This window comes from Panthera onca, chromosome B2, assembly GCF_046562875.1.
Source record: "Panthera onca isolate mPanOnc1 chromosome B2, mPanOnc1 haplotype 2, whole genome shotgun sequence".
Classification (NCBI taxonomy): domain Eukaryota; kingdom Metazoa; phylum Chordata; class Mammalia; order Carnivora; family Felidae; genus Panthera; species Panthera onca.
The window spans coordinates 37,599,395-37,620,299 of NC_138343.1; the positions used below are offsets into that span (position 1 = coordinate 37,599,395).

Genomic DNA, 20,905 nt, shown 5'->3' on the forward strand with positions numbered 1-20,905 from the left:
AAATTGTTTAAGCTATTTTAATAGGGATGTAGTGATAGCTCAGCATTGATTTTTTTTTAAATCTTTTTCTTTTCATTTTTTTTTTCTTCAAGAGAGCGTGAGTCAGTGAGGGGCAGAGTGGGGGAGAGGGAATCTTAAGCAGGCTCCATGCTTAGTGCAGAGCCTGACGTGGGACTCGATCTCACGACTGAACGATCAGGACCTGGGCCAAAATCAAGAGTCAGATGCTTAACCGACTGAGCCACCCAGGCGCCCCAGCATTGTTTTAAATTACATTTCTCTACTGGCTAATCATGTGGAACATCTTTGTATGTGCTCTCTTGCCATTTGTATGTGCTCTTGAGTGAAGTGTCTGTTCACCAGAAACTTGGACCCCCCCGCCATTACCCCTTCTTTTTTTTTTTTTTTAAATAAGTGAGCTGTTTGTTTTCTAAGTATTGACTTTGGCGAGTTTATACTTATTTATTTATTTATTATATGCTGCATCCAAGTTCTTTGTCAGAGATGGTATCTGAAAATATTTTCTTCCAGTCTGCCACTTGTTTTTTTCATTCTCCTAATAACGTCTTTCACAGAGCAAAAGTTTTAATGGTGCCAAGTGCAATTTATCGCTGGTTTTCTTCAGTGGACTGTACTTTTGGTGTGGTACCCAAGAATCCTGGCCACGAAGAGCTCCCCTAATGTTTTCTTCCAAAATTTTATTGTTTTACATTTTACACTTGGATCTCTCATCTATTTTGACTTAAATTTTGTATATGGTATAAGAACAGGCTTTTGTTGTGCATGCAGATGTCCGACTGTACTAATATCAGGTGTTAAAAAGATGATTCTTCCCTGTTATGTTAGCACCTTTATTGAAAGTCAATGGACCATCAGCGTGTGGGGTCAGTTTCTGCATGTCCAACTTTTTGCCAATGTCAAAACTGTCTTGATCACAGCAGCTTCTAGTAAGTCTTAAAATTGGGTTGTGCGAGTCCTCCAGCATTATTCTTTTATAAAATTGTTCTGACAGTTCTAATTCCATTGCCTTTTCATATACATTTTGGAATCACCATCTCTATAACTACAAACAGTTCTGTTTGGGTTTGATCAGAATTATATTAAATCTAATGATCAGTTAGAGAGACCTGACATCTTTTCTATATTGATTCTTATAATTTATGCACACAGCATGTCTCCATTTACTTGGGTCCTTTTTTATTCCTTTCATTAGAGTTTGGTAGCTTTTGGCATGGAAATCTTCCATATGCTTTATTAGGTTTATACCTATTTCTTTATTTTTGAACTACTTTAAATTATGTATTAATTGGCATATATGTTATATAACTATCTGATACATAAAAGTATAAAATGATAAATATTTAGTTTTGATTGTCAATTGTTCATTATTAGTATGTAAAGTCTGATTAACTTTTGTGTATGGACCTTATATCATGGAACCTTGCTAAACTCCTTTATTGCTTCTAGGAATTCTTATAGATTCTTGGAATTCTCTGAATAGACAAATATATCATGTGTAAATAGGGACAGTTTCGTTACTTCTTTTCAAATTCTCTGCCTCTAAAATTTTTTTTTGAAAATGTTCATTTATTTTTGAGAGTGAGATAGCATGAATTGGGGAGGCGCAGAGAGAGAGAGAGAGAGACAGAGACAGAGACAGAGAATCCAAAGCAGGGTCTGCGCTGTCAGTGCAAACCCGATGTGGGGCTCACAACTCACGAATTGGGAGATCACGACCTGAGCCACCAAGGTGCCCCTCTGTGCCTTTTATATATTGCACTGGCTAGAACTTCTGGCATTGTGTTAAACAGGAGTAGTAAGAGTTAATAATTTCAATTGTTGCCTATTTTAGAGAGGAAAGCATTAAGTCATCCACCATCCAGTAAGTGTGATGTTAGCTGTGAGTTTTTAATAGCTGCCCTTCATCAGGTTGAGGAAGCTCCCTTCTACTTCTAGTTCACTAGAGTTTTTGTTGTGAATGAATGTGAAATTTTACCAAATATTTTTCTGCTTCAATTGGTATGATCATGTGTTTTTCTTCCTTACCCTGTTAATATGGTCACTTGTATTGGCTGATTTTTGAATACTGACCCAGAATTGTTTTCCTGAGGTTAAACCTCATTTAGCTGTGGTGCTTTTTTTTTTTGATCATGCTTATCTATATTTTTGTACTTTTACTATATATGTATATACTTAATATAAAATATTGTTCTGTATATTTTAAATGACATATACATAATATACTGCATATATTCTACAACTGGCCATTCTGGTCATCTTTTTTTTTTAATATGAAATTTACTGTCAAATTGGTTTCCATACAACACCCAGTGCTCATCCCAACAGGTGCCCTCCTCAATGCCCATCACCCACTTTCCCCTCCCTCCCACCACCCATCAACCCTCAGTTTATTCTCAGTATTTAAGAGTCTCTTATGGTTTGCCTCCCTCCCTCTCTAACTTTTTTTTTCCCCTTCCCCTCCTCCATGGTCTTCTGTTAAGTTTCTCAGGATGCACATAAGAGTGAAAACATATGGTATCTGTCTCTCTGCCTGACTTATGTCACTTAGCATAATACTCTCCAGTTCCATCCACGTTGCTACAAGTGGCCAGATTTCATTCTTTCTCATTGCAAGTAGTATTCAATTGTATATATAAACCACAATTTCTTTATCCATTCATCAGATGATAGACATTTAGGCTCTTTCCATAATTTGGCTATTGTTGAGAGTGCTGCTATAAACATTGGAGTACAAGTGCCCCTATGCATCAGCACTCCTGTATCCCTTGGGTAAATTCTTAGCAGTGTTATTGCTGGGTCATAGGGTAGATCTATTTTTAATTTTTTGAGGAACTTTCACACTGTTTTCCAGAGCGACTGGTGCATTATTCTTTTTATATATTGCTGGATTCAATATGCTAGCCATTTGTTTGTTTTTTTTTCTAATAGGCTCCATGCCCAGCACAGAGCCTAATATGGGGCTTGAACTCATGACCCTGAGATCAAGACCTGAGCTGAGATCAAGAGTCGGATGCTTAACTGACTGACCCACCCAGGTGCCTCAATATGCTAGTATTTTTAATGTATTTTTATAGAGGATATTAGTCTATAGTTTTCTTGTGAGGTCTTCATTTGATTTGGTATCAAGATAATAGTGTCCTCATAAAATGTGTTGGGAATGTTCCTTCTTGTTTTTTTGGAAAAGATAGTATGGAATTAGTATTATTTATTTTTGTAAATGTTGGGCAGAATTCTAGAGCGAAACTACCTGGGCTAGGAAATTTCTATTTTTGGAATACTTTCAACTATGAATTCAATTTTTAAAATAGATATAGTAGCATTTAGGTTACCTAATTCTCCTTGAGTCAGTTTTAGTAGTTTGTGTCTTTCAAAAAATTTGTCCAATTTATCTAATTGTAAAATTTGTCCATCTTATCTAAATTGTAAAATTTGTATAGATTGTTTGCAACAGTCCCTTATCCTTTCAATGAATGTAATGATATCCCTCTTTCATTCTTGTTATTGGCTATATGTGTATTTATTTCTTTGTCAATCTAGCTAGATGTTTATCAACGTTATTGATGTTTTCAAAGAACCAGTTTTAGTTTCATTGGTTTTCTTAATTGTTTTTCTCTTTTCATTGATTTTTGGTCTTATCTTTATTATTTCCTTCCTTTTGCTTTTGAATTATTTTGCTCTTTCTAGTTTCTTAAAGTGGTAGCTAAGGTGGTTGATTTAGAGCTTTTTTTTTTTGATGGGGGGGCCAATATATATGTTCAATGCTATAAATTTCCTCCTAACTACTGCTGCAACTGCAACCCACAGATTTTTATTTGGTTTATTTTCATTTTCCATCAGTTGAAAATGTTTCCAGTTTCTCTCGAGACTTTCTTTCTGATTCATAGGTGTTTTGGGGAAAATGTATTGTTTAATTTCCAAGTTTCCAGAAATTTTCCATTAGGTTTCTACTATTGCCTTCAAGTTTAGTTCCATTATTGTAAGGGAACATATGTCATATTTTTTTCAATTGTTTTAAATTTGTTAATGTTTGTTTTATAATCTAGACTATGGTCTGTCTTGGTGAATGCTTCATGCACACCTGAAAACAATGTATGTTCTACTATTTATACAGTATTCTGTAAATGCCAATTACATCTGGTTGGTTGATCTAGCTGTTCAGTTCTTCTATATCCCTGTTAATTTTAAGTTTATTTGTTCTATTGATTACTGAGAGAAGAGTATTGATATCTCCAGCTATAACTGTGAATTTGTCCAATTCTCCCTTCAGTTTTTGCTTCATGTATTTTGAAGTTCTGTTTTTAACACATACACATTCAGGACTGCTAGGACTTCTTGGTGGATTGGCCCTTTTATCCTATGTCATGTTCCTCTTTATATTGGTAATTAATTCTAAGTAATTTCCTTGCTTTGTAGTATACTCTGTCTGAATTTAATAGAGCCATGCAAGATTTCTTTTGATTCGTGTTTGCATCCTTTATTTATATCATTATATTTAAGTTAGAGTTCTTGCAAATAGCATGTGCTTGGATCTTTTTTTTTTTAAATCAATTTTGCCAGATTCTCCCTTTTAATTGGTATGTTTGGACTGTTTATATTCAATGTAACTATTGGTGTGTTTATATTTAGGTATACCATTGTCTTACTTGTTTTCTGTTTGTTCTCTCTGTTATTCATTGTCTCTTCCCTTTCCCATCTTCTTTTAATTTATTTGAGTGTTTTTAGAATTCCATCTTAATTAATTAATTCAATTTTTAATTATATTTCTTTGCATAGTTTTTTAAGTGACTAGTTAGGGGTTACACTATATACCCTTCACTTTTCAGAGTATACTTAGAATTAATACTTAACCAGTTCAAGGGGCATGTAGAAACCTTATCAACTGCAAGGAGCAGTGAATCTCTGCTATGCTAAAGGCTTTATGCAAATAAAAGGGGTGGGGCAGTGCAGTGATCAAACAAGCCTGGAAAATGATGGGTTAAACAAAACAGTTGTATGGGGGAGACTTCCCAGAGAGACCTTGACTAAATTAATGCACACTATGGCTCTTTAAAGGCAAAGGTAGGCTATTTAGCATCTCTCAAACTTTCTGATCAGAGAACCCCTTGTTCATGGATTTTTCCCAGGACTATGCTTTATGGAAGGCTGCCTTCTATGTGGTACATGCCCCACATTTTAAAAACTGAATTGGCATAAGGTAAGTCTTACCCTTTTCGTTTGTTATTCCTCCACATATTTGAGGACAGCATATTGCTCCTTTTTTCCCCCACATTAACTACTCTCTTTGGCATACAGGTTTGCCATTTATCCCCATGAGCTCCCACTTGTGGGCATGTTCATTAACAACCTTCAGGAATGGGGTGTCCAGAATGAACCTGCCATGTCGGAGGCAACCCAACCAAGGTAATCCAATGTGTGAGAATGTCACTACTGCCATGTTTTGGACACTGCCTCTCTTTATGTGCTCAGGATCACATTGACTGTGTTGGCAGCCATCTCATGATCCTGCTGATTCACATAAAGCTAGCAGCCAATTGAGATCCCTGGCCCTTCTACACAGGGAGCTGTTTCTCCTGATACTCCTGATACTTCTAGTTTTGCCATTTTCTTTTTGTTTGTGTGTTTAAAATAGCTTTATTGAGATATAATTCACATAGCATAAAATTCACCCACTTAAAGTGTACAATCCAATAGGTTTTGGTATATTCACAGCTGTGCAACAATTGCCACAATTAATTTTAGAACATTTCCATGATGCCCAGAAGAAACGCTCTGCCCTTTAGTTATTACTTCTTGGTCTCCCCCAACCCTCTGGAGCTAGGCTACCATTAATCTACTTTCTGTCTTTATAGATTTGCCTATTTTGGACATGTCATATAAATAGAATCATGTGTGGTCTTTTGTGACTGGCATCTTTCACTGAGCATAATGTTTTCCAGGCTCATCCACATAGTAGCATGTGTCACTAATTCATGCTTTTAAAAATAATATTCCATTGTATGGATAGAGCATAATTTGTTTATATACTGATCACCTGATGGACATTTGGGTTGTTTCCACCTTTCAGCTATTGGGAAGAATGGTGCTATGAACATTTGTGCACAAGTTTTTGTGTGAACATATGTTTTCAATTCCTTTGGGTATATACCTGGGAATGGAATTTCTGGGTCATGTGGCACTTATGTTTACCTTTTTGAGGAACTGCAAGACTGTTTTCCAAAGCGACTGCTCCATTTTACATTTCCACCAGCAGTATACCAGAGTTCCAATTCCTCTACATCCTCTCCAACACTTGACTTTTTGGAGAAAAACTGTCGTAGGGGATGTGATATGGTATCTCATTGTGGTTTTGATTTGTTTTTCTCTGATGACTAATGATATTGAGTATCTTCTGATCTACCTATTGGTCACTTATGGATCATCTTTAGAGAAATGTTTATTCAAATCCATTGCTCAGAGTTATTTGACTCTTTATTGTTGAGTTAAGGTATTCCTTTTCCATTTTGGATAACATACCCTTATCAGATATATTATTTGCAAATATTTTCTCCCATTTTGTACATTGTCTTTTCACTTTCTTGATGGTATCCTTTCAAGCACAAAAGTTTTGAATGCTGGTTGAAGTCCAGTTTATCTGGTTTCTCTTTTTCTGCTTATGTTTTTCATGTCATATCCCCCAAACCATTGCCAAATCCAGGGTCGTGGAGATTTATCCCTATGTTTTCTTTTAAGTATTTTGTAATTTTAGTTCTTTGATCCATTATGAGCTAATTTTTCAATATGGTGTGAGGTAGAGTTCTAACTTAATTCTTTGGAATTCACTTGTGCCAGTGCCATTTGTTGAAAAGACTATCTCCCCCCCCCCCCCCCCCATTTAATGGTCTCAACATCCTTGTTGAAAATCAATTGACCAGAGTTACATGGGTTTATTTCTGGACTTCTAATTCTATTCCATTGGTCTATATGTCTATCTTTATGGCAGTACCACACTGCCCTGATCACTGTTGCATTGTAGTAAGTTTTGAAATTGGGAAATGTGAGTTCTCCCAACTTTGTTTTTCTTTTTAAAGATTGTTTTGGCTAACTTCATCCCTTGCATTCCCTTTGAATTTTAGGATGAGCTTGTCATTTCTACAAAGAAGCCAGCTGGGATTCTAATAGGGATTGAATTGCTTCTGAAGATCAGTCCAGCGAGTATTAACCATTTTAACAGTATTAAGTCTTCTGATTCATAAATACAGGCTACCTTTCCATTTATTTAAATCTTTAATTTCTTTCAACAATGTTTTGTAGTCTTCAGAGTATAGGTTTTGTAGGGTTTTTTTGTTAAATTTATTCCCAAGTATTTTATTCTGGTTGATGCATTAGTTTCTTTTTTTTTTTTCAGTTGTCCATTGCAAAGTGTATAGAAATACAATTTGAATTTTGTACATAATCTTGTACCCGGTAGCCTTAATGAACTCTATTAGTTCTAATAGTCTTTATTGTTATTTATTTATTTATTTATTTATTTATTTTTAGTGAATGTTTTACAATTTTCTATATATAAGACATTTTATCTATGAATAAGGATAGTTTTCCTTCTTCCTTTCCAATCCGTATAACTTTTAGGACTTTGACTTCATAATACTAAGAGCAGAACTTTACATTTATTTCTATCACATTTAATTTTGTTTGTTTTAACCATTGTTCAGTTCTTTTAATTTGGATAGTCTTCCAACACATTTTATTTGCAATTCATCTATTTATCCCCAGCAGTTGGCACAGTGTCTAGTGTTTTGCATTAAATAAATGTTTGCAAGATTAAGATTATGGTGTGATTCTGCAGTTTTGGCAAGCATGTCTTTTCTGTGTTTTTTATTGCTACAAATGTTAAATAATAGGGGTGCCATTAAAATTTCTGGGGTCCCAGGATATCAACATGGTGGTAGTGGCACCAGAACCTGCCCTTTCACCGTACACAGAAGCCACACCAGAAGTAGGAGATAGCAGCGTCAAGAAACAATGGAGACATCTGCATTGGCCTTGTGGGCATGAAGTCCAGAGGAGAAAGGTAAGGCATCCTCACTTGACTTGGGCAGCAAAGGGCACCAAAGAGGCCAGAGCAGGAGAAGAGGAAACAGCTGCCATGATATGGGTGGGGGGAGAAGTTTTTGTGATGTGCCAATGTGAAATGCTTTCTATGGGCCCTTAAAATTAATGAAGAGAATATTCTCAGGGGTCTGGGGACCCCAGAATAAGAAGTAAGGGTAAGAGCCAAATGTGAGTCATTTCATTTCAGGCTGCTGTGGTGTGGGAAAACTTGAGCTACACGAGCAAAAGTCTCTCTGTCACCAATTATTTCTTTGATTCTTCCTTCCCTTCAAAATGCTAACCTAATTTTCTTCTTTCCCTTAACATTAATCCCCTAAACGGCCTGCTCTGCTTCTTCAAATCCCATGCAGTCCATAACACATTACGGCTGGCTTCAGTACTTCCCACCTACTAGATTTGCCTACAGCTCCTCAGATTCCACTCTCCTATCACAATCAATTGATGCGTTGGTTTTTTTTTGAAAATATTTTTTTCTCTCTGTTCAGATTAGATAATTTCTATTTTTCTCTCTTTAAGTTCACTAACTCCTCCCTCTGTCTTCTCCATTCTTCTCTTGAGTCCATTGGCTATTTTATTTTTCAGTCCTGGAATTTCCATTTGGTTATTTTTATGTTTTCTATATTTTTATCGAGACTTTCTTTCAGTTTGTTTCCGCGGGGTCTTCCTTAATTCCTGAAGTATGTAGCTGCTTAAAGTCTTTTAATTCCAACAGTGTCAAGTTGGGGGCTGGTTTCCATTAATTGTCTTTTCTTCTTTGAGTTGAAATTTTTTTGGTTTTTACCTATGCCAAGGAATTTTCAATATTATCCTTAACATTTTCAGGGTCTTGTTTAAATTCTAAGAAGACTACTAGTCTTTGGTTGTTTATTTGTTTTAGCAGACAATCAGCCTGGTTAGGGTCAGGTCACCAATTCCAATGTCTTCTTTGGGCTGTGGTTCCAGTGTCAGCAGTGTTTTTGAAAGCCCATTTGGCCCATGTATGTGCCACTCAGTGGCCAGTATAGGACCTGGGTATGGGTCTACCTTATGGCAGGATTGGCAGAGCCTTTGATATGTTCTTCGGAATCATGCACCATCAGCTTGAAAGTAAGGGGCTTGTGTAAACAACTTAATGGAATCCCTGTCTTGATCTCCTTCCTCTCTGGGATCTGCCTGACACAGTATGACTCCTTGAGGCCCACTCCTGGACTCCTCAATTCTGCCATGCAATTCTCATGATTATGTCTACACTTGGGACAAAGTGGTGGGAGGATGGAGAGAGGAAAAACCAATGGGGAGTCTTTTCATTTTTTGGTACCACAGCTCCTGTGTTCAAAGCAAAGGAGTCTCTCTCCACCAGAATTTTAGGCTTCTCTTTGTCTGCTTCTGCTGTCACTGCCACCAGAGGATTTTCTGGGGGTGACAACTTGATGATACTTTGGATTCTGGTCTGCTTCCCTAAGTTGCTTTCTACCACTTATTTTTCAGAGTACTTAGCTAGCTGCTCCATGCATTCTGTCCATGGTTTACAGTTGCTTCCAGTGGGAAAGACAAGACAGAGTGTGGTTATTCCACCTTCCCCAGAACTGGAACCTCACACTATGTTTTAGTCTAGGCAAGTGTTCATCTCACTGGCCAGTTGAACAGTTAGGTCTGAAAAGTCTCAGCTATAACATTTGCTTCATTTCCCTTTCTCATCATATGGGCAGACTCAATCTTCCTCTTTCACCCAGTTCATTAGCCAAGTCTATTTATATTGTACTTAATTCTTTATCACTCCTCAGACATTTGTGCCTCCATGATCCTTGGACCTACCCACTAGGCCAATTCTCAAACACAGAATCTTTCCATTACCTTTCCCACCTCTGGAGCACTATAGATCTGTCTCACATCAAATTCACATTACAGAAATTCCAGTAGCCCGAATTGGGTGATGTACACAATACTTACTATATTCATCTGATGTCTTTGTCATTCTAAATTGTGTAATCTTAAGCCATTTTCATTAAACTCGAACAAGATCAGAGAGGGTGTTAGTGCTAGCTAATAGTGATTCAGAGGCTCTAATGAATACAATAAGACAATAAAATTCTAAGTGCAAATACTGGAAAACAATTTTTCTTTTGTGATAAATGTGATTGCATTTCTAGAAGACTCAAGAAACTATAGCAAGAAAAAGCCCATTAAAATTAAAATGAGAATTTGGTAAGATGATTAGGTATAGGAAAATATATTTTAAAAATAGATTTTTCTACCCCAGGAAATAGAAGAATACTCCATTCACAAAAGCAACAAAGAATATAATATACTTAGGAAGAAATCCTCCTCCTTGGACTCTTATTCCAAGGACTGGCAAACTGGGGCTGGAAGGCCAATCTGTCCTGAGGTCTGTTTTTGTATGGCTTTGGACTGAGAGATAAGAATGATTTTTAGATTTTTATAGGATTGTGAAGAAGAAGAAGAAGAAGAAGAAGAAGAAGAAGAAGAAGAAGAAGCAACAAAGACCATGCAAAGCCCACAAAACCTAAAATATTTACTATCTGGTCCCTTACAGGAAGTTTCCATAGAAGTAAAAGCCCCAATGTGTAAGGATATACATGCATACTGCAGCATATTTTATGCAGCAGAAAAATGGAAATAAAGGAATACCTGTCAACTGGAAAATGATGGAATATATTAAGCTTCAGCCATTCTGTAGAATATTAGGTGGCCATTAAAAGGAATAAAATATAGCCATATATGAAATTTATATATGTGAAATTCAAGATGCAGTAAAAAGTGGGATACAGAGAAATTGTATATGATTATTTTTATCTTTTTTTTGTAAGACAAGCAACCCAATCCCCCATATAAATAAGTGAATGTTAATATAATTATACGAATATGGAGAAAGAATTCTGAATGTTAGATTAAGGGGCATGAACATTTTTTTGTTTGGCAATGGCAGGCCTCAGAGGTTTATGAGTAGGAGTGAGGAGGAGAGAGATGGTCTGGAGCTGTGGTTTAGGGATATGAATCTTTATAATGCAATCTTTACTACTTATTGCCTGGAATTCTAATATAAAGGTGACCAACTTCCTATTGGTAGAAGACTGCCAAATCTGCTCTTTGTCTCACCACCAAACCTTCCCCCAGTGAATTTCTTGTTTAGAATCAGTGTCTGTGGGTTGTTCTTTAGCATTTGAACAGCTTTGTGGCTTTGGCAGCAGTTTGACTCAACCCTGACTATCAACTCCTCCCTCTGCTGCAACCCATCCTCTCCCCTCCAAGTGACAATAGCAGAAAGGTATTGCCATTACTGTCCTGTTGATGACTGCCTGCCAGGGAGGTCCCCATCACTCACTGATTAGTGGCTGTTAGGCCAAAGGCCTCTCCAATTCAGCTCTGCCCCCCTGTGGATATGGTATATAGCCTCCTGGATGTTGGATCCCGTTTTGCATATGACATTGCCTCCCTCATGGGACCTAATAAGGCTTTTGTTCTAGTTATTTCTCTGGGGGTGAAGTAAAGCTAAACCCTTCCTGACTCCTCTCCATGACATATTTTCCCCTTTCTCCAAGGGTGTATTTACTTTTGCAGGAATATATCATTTCATAACTTTCAAACATAGACTTGACCTTGCTTTAGGTTATTGGTACAGACAATTAATAAAATTCATGTCTTTGATGTCCCTTTTCTATAAAGTTTACTTGGTACATTACCCATTTCTGTAGTCATTCCTTAACTATGTGCTCTTGTCTTCCAACAGAAGGGAGTACCCAACGAGCCTAGTATTTGCTAATAAGTTGCTAGGTACTGCTACATTCCAATTATTTATTAGGAGGTTTTCTGGACTTCAGCATCATCTCAACATGTGTTTATAAGTTGTTTTGCAAAATACAATTAAATTTTAAAGATATTCAGGCATCATTAAAGATGTCTCCAGTAAAGATTAAATTAATAAAATCAGTCTTTGCCTCATTACAAAGCTTATGTCTTCAGCAGTAAAATCACCAGACTTGTGGTCTGGTAAAAGATTTAACCATCTGTGTGCAGGAGTCATGTACTCACGTAGTAGCCAGTGGCTACAAGACAAATGATCTGAAATTATCATATCCAGTTTTGGTCCATATATGTCTGGTGAGGGCTGTGCAGTGCGACCACGGTTACCCTGGATATCTTCTTTGGGGGCAGTGGTATAGTGAAGCAGGGTGGATAACTCCCACTTATAGACAACTTCCAAAAAAAGAAGAGCAGACAAACCAGTCTTATCCAAGGCAATTTTTAAAAATTAGAGAAAAGCAACTGTCCTAGAGTTCTTCTTCCAAAAATCTTAAGAGAAAATGAAAACCAAGTGGCAGACTGGAAGAAAACATCTGCTACGTACTGAATAGACAAAGGCCCGATATCCAGAGGACACAAAGAACTCCTACAAATCAAAAAGAGCAATTCAAACCAACCAATGGGCAAAAGATGCGAAACACATGAAAAAGCGTTCAATCCCACCAGCTGTCAGGGAAAAGCAAATTATGATAATGAAATAGCATTTTTTTGCTCTCCAACTGGCAAAACCTAAAATGACTGATATTATCATGGAATAAGCAAGGGTGCAGGGAATGGGTGCTGTCGCACATGGATGGGAATACAAACTAATGAAACCCTTTTGGGAAGGCAACTGGGGAGTACTCACTAAAATTAAATATACACATCGACTGTTGTTTCCCCCAATTCTACTTCTAGGCATCTAACTCAAAGAAACACTCACATTTGTACACAAAAATGCATGCATTGCTTGTGGCAGGGGGAAAAAAATGAAATGTCTGTTACAAGGAAGTGGTTAAATAGATCATGGTTTATTGATACTTTAAAATGCCTATCAACAGTGGTGAACAGTAGATGCATACTCACTGTGACATGAGAAAAGCAAGGTGCTGAATAACATGTACGTTATGGTCTCATTTATGCAACAAGCAGGGTATCTTCTTATGTGTCTGCTGGCTGGCTGGCTGTGTGTGTGTGTGTATGTATGTATGTATGTATGCATGTATGTATCTATCTATCTGTCTATATATCTCTATCTATCTAAAAATGCACAGAAGTAGGGGAAGAACATGCATCAAATTGTTGAAAGTGGTTACTCCTTTCTGGGAAGGGAGCATAATTGGTACAGGGAGAGGAAATTAAGAGACTCTTACATTTTGATATGTATATTTTTAAATAATGTTGTGTTTGAAATTCTACAATGAAACTGCACCCAGGAATCACATGTGCAGTTAAAGAGAGGCAGAAATTAAGCATCCAAAACATTTATTTCCTTCCTTCCTTCCTTCCTTCCTTCCTTCCTTCCTTCCTTCCTTCTTTCCTTCCTTCCTTCCTTCCAAGTTGCCAGTGCAGAGCCCAACATGGGGCTCAAACCCATGAAACTGTGAGATCAAGACCTGAGCCAAAACCAAGAGTCAGATACTTAACCGACTGAGACACCCAGGTGCCCCAAACTTATAATTTTCTAAACTCCAGATCAGGAGAGAGAGCCTAGGAAGGCAGACCTGTCCTCTCTTGGCTGACTTAGCCCTTTTCCGCTTCCTGCCAACCTCTCGGCCTCCTACCTTTATTACATTGCTGGAAGTAGAGAGACGGGTAAAGGCTTTCTTCACTGGCTCCTTTTCCTTCTTTTTATCATCATCTTGGACTCAGACGGAACACGTGACCTTCCCAGGCACTTACACAGCAGGGTCCTAACACCTACTTAGTTGAGTTGTGAATTCTCCTGCCATCCAAGGGCATTGACCTTGGAGCGCAACAGAAACTGGTTCCAGCCTGGGCTTTACCCTTTGCTAGTGGTGTACTGTTCAGCATGTTTAGTAACTTCCCCAGGCCTTGGCTTCTTACCTATATCAACAGGACAAAAATAGTATCTCTACCAAAGTTAGTTATTATTATTATTATTATAGTGAGGACTCCACCTCTTTGACTCTTGCTGGCCCAGAGTCTGTGCTTGGACACACAATGGCTGACCTTGAGCTTCTCTGTTTACTCCCAGTCCTTTCAGGCAACCCCAATCTGTCCAAACATTGACACCAAACTTTGGGGAGTCCTGGTGGTGCTCCCACTCACCCTGCCTGTGGCTGTCTTTTCAGCTTTGCTCAGGCAGCTGCCCAGAGTCCTGCAGTTACCATTTTCCCCACACAGACTGCCGGGGCTGGGCTTTTGTTCATGAGATGCCCGATTAGTGATGTGGTCTGAACTGTGCTTGGGAACATCTCTGCTTTTTAAATGTTGTCCAGCAGCGGACATCTGCCCACTGGAAGGGGAATGTTGAGTCCCTGTGGAGGGGCAGATGTCTCTGCATGGTATCTGATCCCCCCTCCTCTGCAGGTCTGTGCTTTAACGGGCACATCTTGCCGTGGAGCTGCACATGCAATTGTTGGTCCCCATCAGGTAACTTGTGGTCAGACTGTTAGGGAGTGGGGCTGGCCCGCAGGGTTGGGTGACTACATGAAGCCAAAAGCAAACCCAGGCTATCTCCACCCTGAACGGAATGACCATTGTGGGAGAGGGATATTCACACCCTTGTGTGTCCTCTGCTTTTGAAAGCTATTGCTGGTTTTCAGTGGGGAACTCATCAGCATTTTCGGGGTCGTTGGCAGTAGACACAGCAAATTCTCTGCTATTTTCAGCTCTTCCCTGCGCAGCCTCATTGACAAAGCCCCTATCCACTTCTACCCCAGCTACAGTGTGATTCCTCCTTTTGAATCAGTATAAGATAATGAAATATGCTTTTCCTCCTTAGAGGTGAAACAACACAGTACCATCTATCTTTCCCTGGTGGATCAGGAAGGTGAACCAGCTCATGCTGCTGTGTCGAAAGACAAGACCGTCTCCTTCCCTTCACAGAGTGTGGAGAGGGCCCTCAGCCTGCCGGGACCACCCACTTACAGACATGCATCTGTTATTCCTCATCCATTAGCTTCCGGGTTTACATAAAAGTTGGTACTTTTCTGCAGGGTTCTTCTGATATCCAGATAACAGTATCTGCTGGCAAAGTTATTTCTGAAATACTTGTACGGAAATTATCATGTCCAGGATGTACATCGCAACTATGATGAGATTAGATGCATTAGCTGCCTTCTGAAAATCTGAAATGACTCTTCTATGAAGGGAAGAAATTTTATTCTAAGGCATTTCATTAAACCAAATAGGTGTTGGGAAAATTGGCTCTTTGCAAAAGATTCAACTTACAGCCTCAGCTGATGTCATATTCCACAATAAATCCTAATTGAGTTCAGTATGAAAAATAGACAATAAAAACTATAAGAAAATTTAGAAAGCTTTAAACAAATACTCGGGAATGAACAACTCATCGTTATCATTGTTCCAATGACCCTTTCCAAGTACAAAAGCAATGAAGGAAGTCATAAAAGGAAATATCAGTGGCTTTGACTACATAAAAATAACAAAATAAAACCCTAAATATTATAACACACTTTACAAAGATTAGTCACTGTTTCTGTTGGTAAAACACACGCAAAATGGCACACTGCTTTCTTTAGAAACTGGAAATAAAGGAATTGATATAACCTTATAAGAGTTGGAACTAGCAAAAATCTTTACACAGCTCTCTGTGAGATAAAGCCAAGGGGATACAGGATGTCAATCACTGCACCTGTTCTACCCGTCCTCCTTTTAAAAGAGAAACCCCTCCTGTCACACTGCTGCCCAGGTGGCCACTTTCTGAAACACAAGACCTTTTCCTCCCTGCCTGCCTGAACCAGGGGCAGGTTTCTGACCTAAAGACAGCACATTCTTAAGCTGGCCAGCAGCTGCTGTCCTTGAGGCCTAGAAAAGATATATTGGGTCACTCCAGTTTTCTTTCTTGTAACTTTGAGCTCAGAAATAAGCAAATAAGTAGCTCATTAACCTTGAGGACAGAGAGTTAAAGGATGCTTTCAGGAATAGCTGGGGCCAGAGCAAACCAAAGGCATGGGCAAGGGGGTCCTAGGCTCAGCAGGATGAGCAGCTTACAAGAGCAAGCATGCACAGAGGGGGCCAGAGGCCCTGAGGGAGGCAGGAGGAAGGGGCCCTGGGCTTTGGAGACACCGTGACTCCTGATGGTCCCCCGGGTCCTGGCTCTGGCTCTCATTTCAGCTTGGGGGGTCTCAGATATCGTCACTGTATATTGATGAGAGTTTTGCATCCTAAGCCTGAGCTAGCTCAACTGGGTTTCTATTTCTGAAAATAGAAAGAGCCAAACTAAATGTGATTATTTCTATGACCTAAAACACTATTCAAAGTGATGTGGGCTTCATCATTGAGAGGCAGGAATGGGAAATCATTTCAGTAAGTAGAAACCTAACGAATGGTATCTTATTGTTTGTGAAGAAAAGGCTATAATGCACAGAAGGGGGTTGGTCATCCTGGAGACCAACTGTAATGGCTGCAGGGATATTTGCTCCTGTGGGCAATGGACACCCTACAAGGCTTTGGCACTGCTGTGAGAACCTATCTTTCAAAGCTCTTTTCTTCGTGGTGATTCTCTTTGTGCTTAGGGATGCCTATTTGCCAACCTTCCAATAACTAATCTATTTTGTTTCTTAAGAGAAGATACCCCAGATGGAGGCAGTTTAAGAGTTCCTATCTAGAGGGGCTCCCGGGTGGCTCAGTTGGTTAAGTTTCTGAGTCTTGATTCAGCTTAGGTCATGATCTCATGGTTTGTAAGATCAAGCCCTGCATTGGGCTCTGTGCTGACAATGCGGAGCCTGCTTGAGATTCTCTCTCTCCTCTCTCTCTCTTCCTCTCCTCTGCTCATGTGCTCTCTCTCTCTCAAAAATAAATCAATGCATTTAAAGGGAAAAAGAGTTCCTGTCTATAAAGGAACATCCTCCATGATAAATTTAAAAATTGCTTCTCTGGTTTACAGTGAGTTTGACTGGCATGTTTTTTCCTGAATCCATCCAGACAGAGCCAGATCCTGGACCCTGGTTCATTTACCAAGGTGAGACCACCTTGTCAGGACTCTGGGAAAGCAGCCATCCATCTTTTTTGGCTGTCAGTCCAAACAAATCATGGCTTCCTTCTTATACATGACAATTATTAGTGTCACCTCTTGTCATTTAATACACTCTACAGCCTTCTGAATTGCTCAAATCATTTTTTGTTTGTTTGATCTCCAAACTCTGACAGCAAAGCACTCAATCAATTCTGTGAAGCCATCATACATACTGGTTATGGGCTGTCACTCAGATAACTGCATGTCTTGGAGTTTTAATGCTCCAAATTGTGACAGAAGGGACCTTGAGAACTCAGCTTTGCTCTTTTTGTTTCTAGATGCCAAGAGTTATCTCACAGAGATGCCTATCAATCCTGCTTTGAAAGATTCCTAGGGTCCCTTTCCATTTAATTACCTTTTGGACACAATGTTTTTGCACGTGATTAGCAGTATTTGCAATACACCTGAAAACTATTTTTTCCGTTTTTGAGTCTCTTTAAAGATGAATTACAATTTATCGGTCACTGTGCATGACATCACGTCATATACAGTCAGTCTGCTTATAAATGTGTTCCCTTGGCAGAAACCAGTGTCATGCGGCAGCTGCATTTGCTCACAAAGGATATTTTCTCTAGTAAGTTAAAGTTTTGCACCCCCAAGAAGAAGTCACCAAATATAATGTCAGCTTGCAGAGCTGAGCCCAGTTGGCTGTAGAGAGAAGCAGAGGGCTGTACACAGTCCCCTTCTCCCCACATTCCTTCTCTTGGTCCAGTGTGGCCAGTGCTCCTGGGTAGAAGAAAGGGGTTTATTGTATGGCTCTTCTCATCCTTGAGCGTGTTATTCGCATTTCTGTAACTCAGCGCCTCAACACTTCCTTATGCTTCTATCACGAAGCCTCAAATTAGCAAAAAAATATTTGATGTTTTCTTTTTTTGTTTTTTTTTCCCACGAGTGGGGAAGGGGCACAGAGAGAGGGAGACAGAGGATCCAAAGCAGGTTCAGTGCTGACAGCAGAGAACCTTGAATTCAGGAACCGTTGAGACCGTGACCTTGGCCGAAGTCACACACTTAATGGACTGAGCCACCCAGGTGCCCCCAAAATCTGATGTTTTAGAGAGTGTTTCCCTGTATGTGTTAGGAATTTAACATTTCTTCCTATTTATATCATTTTTTAAAATTAGGATTGTAATTGGTTTTGTTAGAGCTACAGTTATAGAGTTGCATGGGTTTTGAGAGAGCTTCCCAATCTCAATTTTCTTACTATCCCTATTATTTTTTAGAATGTAATTGTGCATTTCTTCCATTATAGCAGAAGCACCCAAAACTTAAAACCAGTTTTTAAATTCCCCATGCACAGCTTTCTGTTTTGTAGGATAAATTACTTTAACTGTTATCTTTTCTCATAGGACCTCCAGTTCATTCCTTTACAGATGTCTTTTTGTTTCAACCCACAGACAAATTTCTGAAAAGGTCTGTAATGAACGTGGTTGTTGAGTGCCCTGCATTTCTCCCTTTGGAAAGATAACTCTTCAATTGCTTACAAATTGGGTTCAGTTTATGTGGTGCAGGCAGCGGAGTAAGCCCCAGCCTGAGGAATGGGCACAGCATCTAGGCCCAGCCAAAGTGTTTCATTCCCCTTGGACAGAGGGATTGCTTTAGAGATGGGCACATGGCTTAAGCCAGGCTAAGCATCCTCCCTTCAGGGACTTTTGCCAGCCTTGTGGGGAAAGATCCCATTTACTGGTATTATGAATTCCACAGACCACGTAAACTGAGAGCTTTCAGAGGTACTTTGTCACTAAATGGGGTGAGGCCATCGGGGAACTTAGTCAAGTAGCACTGAGAGATGGAAGGAGGGGTAGGGAGAGGAGGAGAAAAAGGAAAAAGAGGAGGAGGAGGAGCAAGAGGAGGGGGAGGAGGAGGATGAGGACAGGGAGGACGAGGACGAGGAGGACGAGGAGGAGGGAGAAAAGGGTACATGTGAAACCAGCTGCACTCCTTCGACTTCTGGGTTACACAAGACAGTAAATCTCCTTTTATGCTTATAGCCAAACATACTGGCCAATACAAACTGAGCACAGATTAACTGAATTTTTTTGATAAGCGTGTTAAAAAAATCACATGAATACTTGAATGCACAGAGCTTGTTATTTAAAATAAACATGTGGTGGGGGCACCTGGGTGGTTCAGTCGGTTAAGCATCTGACTCTTGATTTTGGCTCCGGTCATGATCTCACAGTTCCTGAGTTTGAGCCCCGCACTGCGCTCTGCGGAGCCTGCTTAGACATCTCTCTCTCTCCCTCTCTCTGTGCCCCTCTCCTGCTCGCAAGCTCTCTCTCTCAAAATAAATAAATAAACTTAAAAAAATTATAAAATAAACATGAGGTGAATTGTTTAATAAAGCCAAAAATCTACTCTGTAACTTTTTAGTCATTACTTTAGCTGCTTTTTCTGAACCATCTCTCTTCTCATACAGAAAAGGCAGTGTGCATATGGAAATACTGGGCAGAGTGAGTCTTGGCTTCTGCATTTCTTAGCTTTGAGAATATAGTATTTTTCCACTTTATGGTAACACGTTTTTATTTTGTGGTCACTGATGACTCCTATGCCTGCCCTTAATTGGGCTTTCTATAGTCCTTATTGGTGCGGGTTTTGGTACTTAGGCATAAGTGCTTCGTGACCCCCATTCCTACTAAACCTCATCTAAGTTAATGATTTGAATTCTCTCATGTTTTCTGAAGCATCTCTAAACCCACTCAGTTGGAATTGTACGGAGCCTGAAAATACAATCCTGCTATTCTATTTTCCGAACCATTGAAGATGATGGTTGAAACCCATGTGGGACACTGAATCCTACCAGAGCTGCTTCAAGTCCACAGCGTATCTTTCTTCAAACCAGAAAAAATCATCCCTTCCTAAGGGCAGACATAACCCTGGGCTGGTGCATATGGAAATGAGAGCAAGGCTGGGTTTCACCCCACTGGCCCCTGCAACTAAGCCCCAATATGTACTAGATGACCTATCATTAATCATGTTACAAAGACCCTTTTAATCTTGTTGGGCTGTGTGTGCATGAGCTAGGATGTTGTTTGAACCTTTCATTGGGCACACTGGATAAAGACCAAAGATTCAGGAAAACTGAGTAACAGCTGAGTGAAATTTCAAATGTGGAAGAAAAATTCAAAGTCAGAGAAATCTGAATTTATGGAAATATGAAACTGTATTTAAAGGTTTTTGAGTGGGGAGTGCCTGGGTGATGCAGTTGGTTAACATTCGACTCTTGGTTTTGGCTCAGGTCATGATCTTGGAGTTCATGAGTTTGAGCCCCATGTCAGGGTCTGTGCTAACAGTGCAGAACCTGTTTGGGATTCTCTCTCTCCCTCTCTCTTTGCCCCTCCCCTGCTAACACTTTCTTAAAATAAATAAATAAATACACTTTAAAAAGTTAAATAAAAGTTTTGAAGTTGGACAGAAATGGAATTTAATTCCAACTTGGTCACTTAGCAGGCAACCTCACTGAAACTCCAATTTCTAAAATCCACAAAATAATGATAATTCACTAGAATTTCACAGACTCTAGACTACCTCAATATTAAGACTCATCTTCATTCCAGAAGTTTGTAAAATGTGAAAAAAAAGGCCAGGTGGGATGGCCAAATGTATCTTGATTTCAGAGGTGTTAAGACTAAAAACTGTGATCTAGAATATACAATATATGGTAATACCCCTGCCCCCCTTATGGGTAATGGCTCTTCTTTGAAAGGATTAAAGGAGATAGCATATGTCATGTTCTCGGCATAGCACAGTCAGTGCTCAACAAAAGGTGGAAGCTGTTGTTGGGGTGGTTGT

General features: G+C 39.2%; 1 protein-coding gene across 6 annotated transcripts in view; it reads right to left on the reverse strand.

Annotated features, from left to right (window-relative positions):
- KIF6 (kinesin family member 6) overlaps window positions 1-20,905 on the reverse strand; it is a 386,396-nt gene that overhangs the window by 62,863 nt on the left and 302,628 nt on the right. The window lies entirely within an intron of this gene.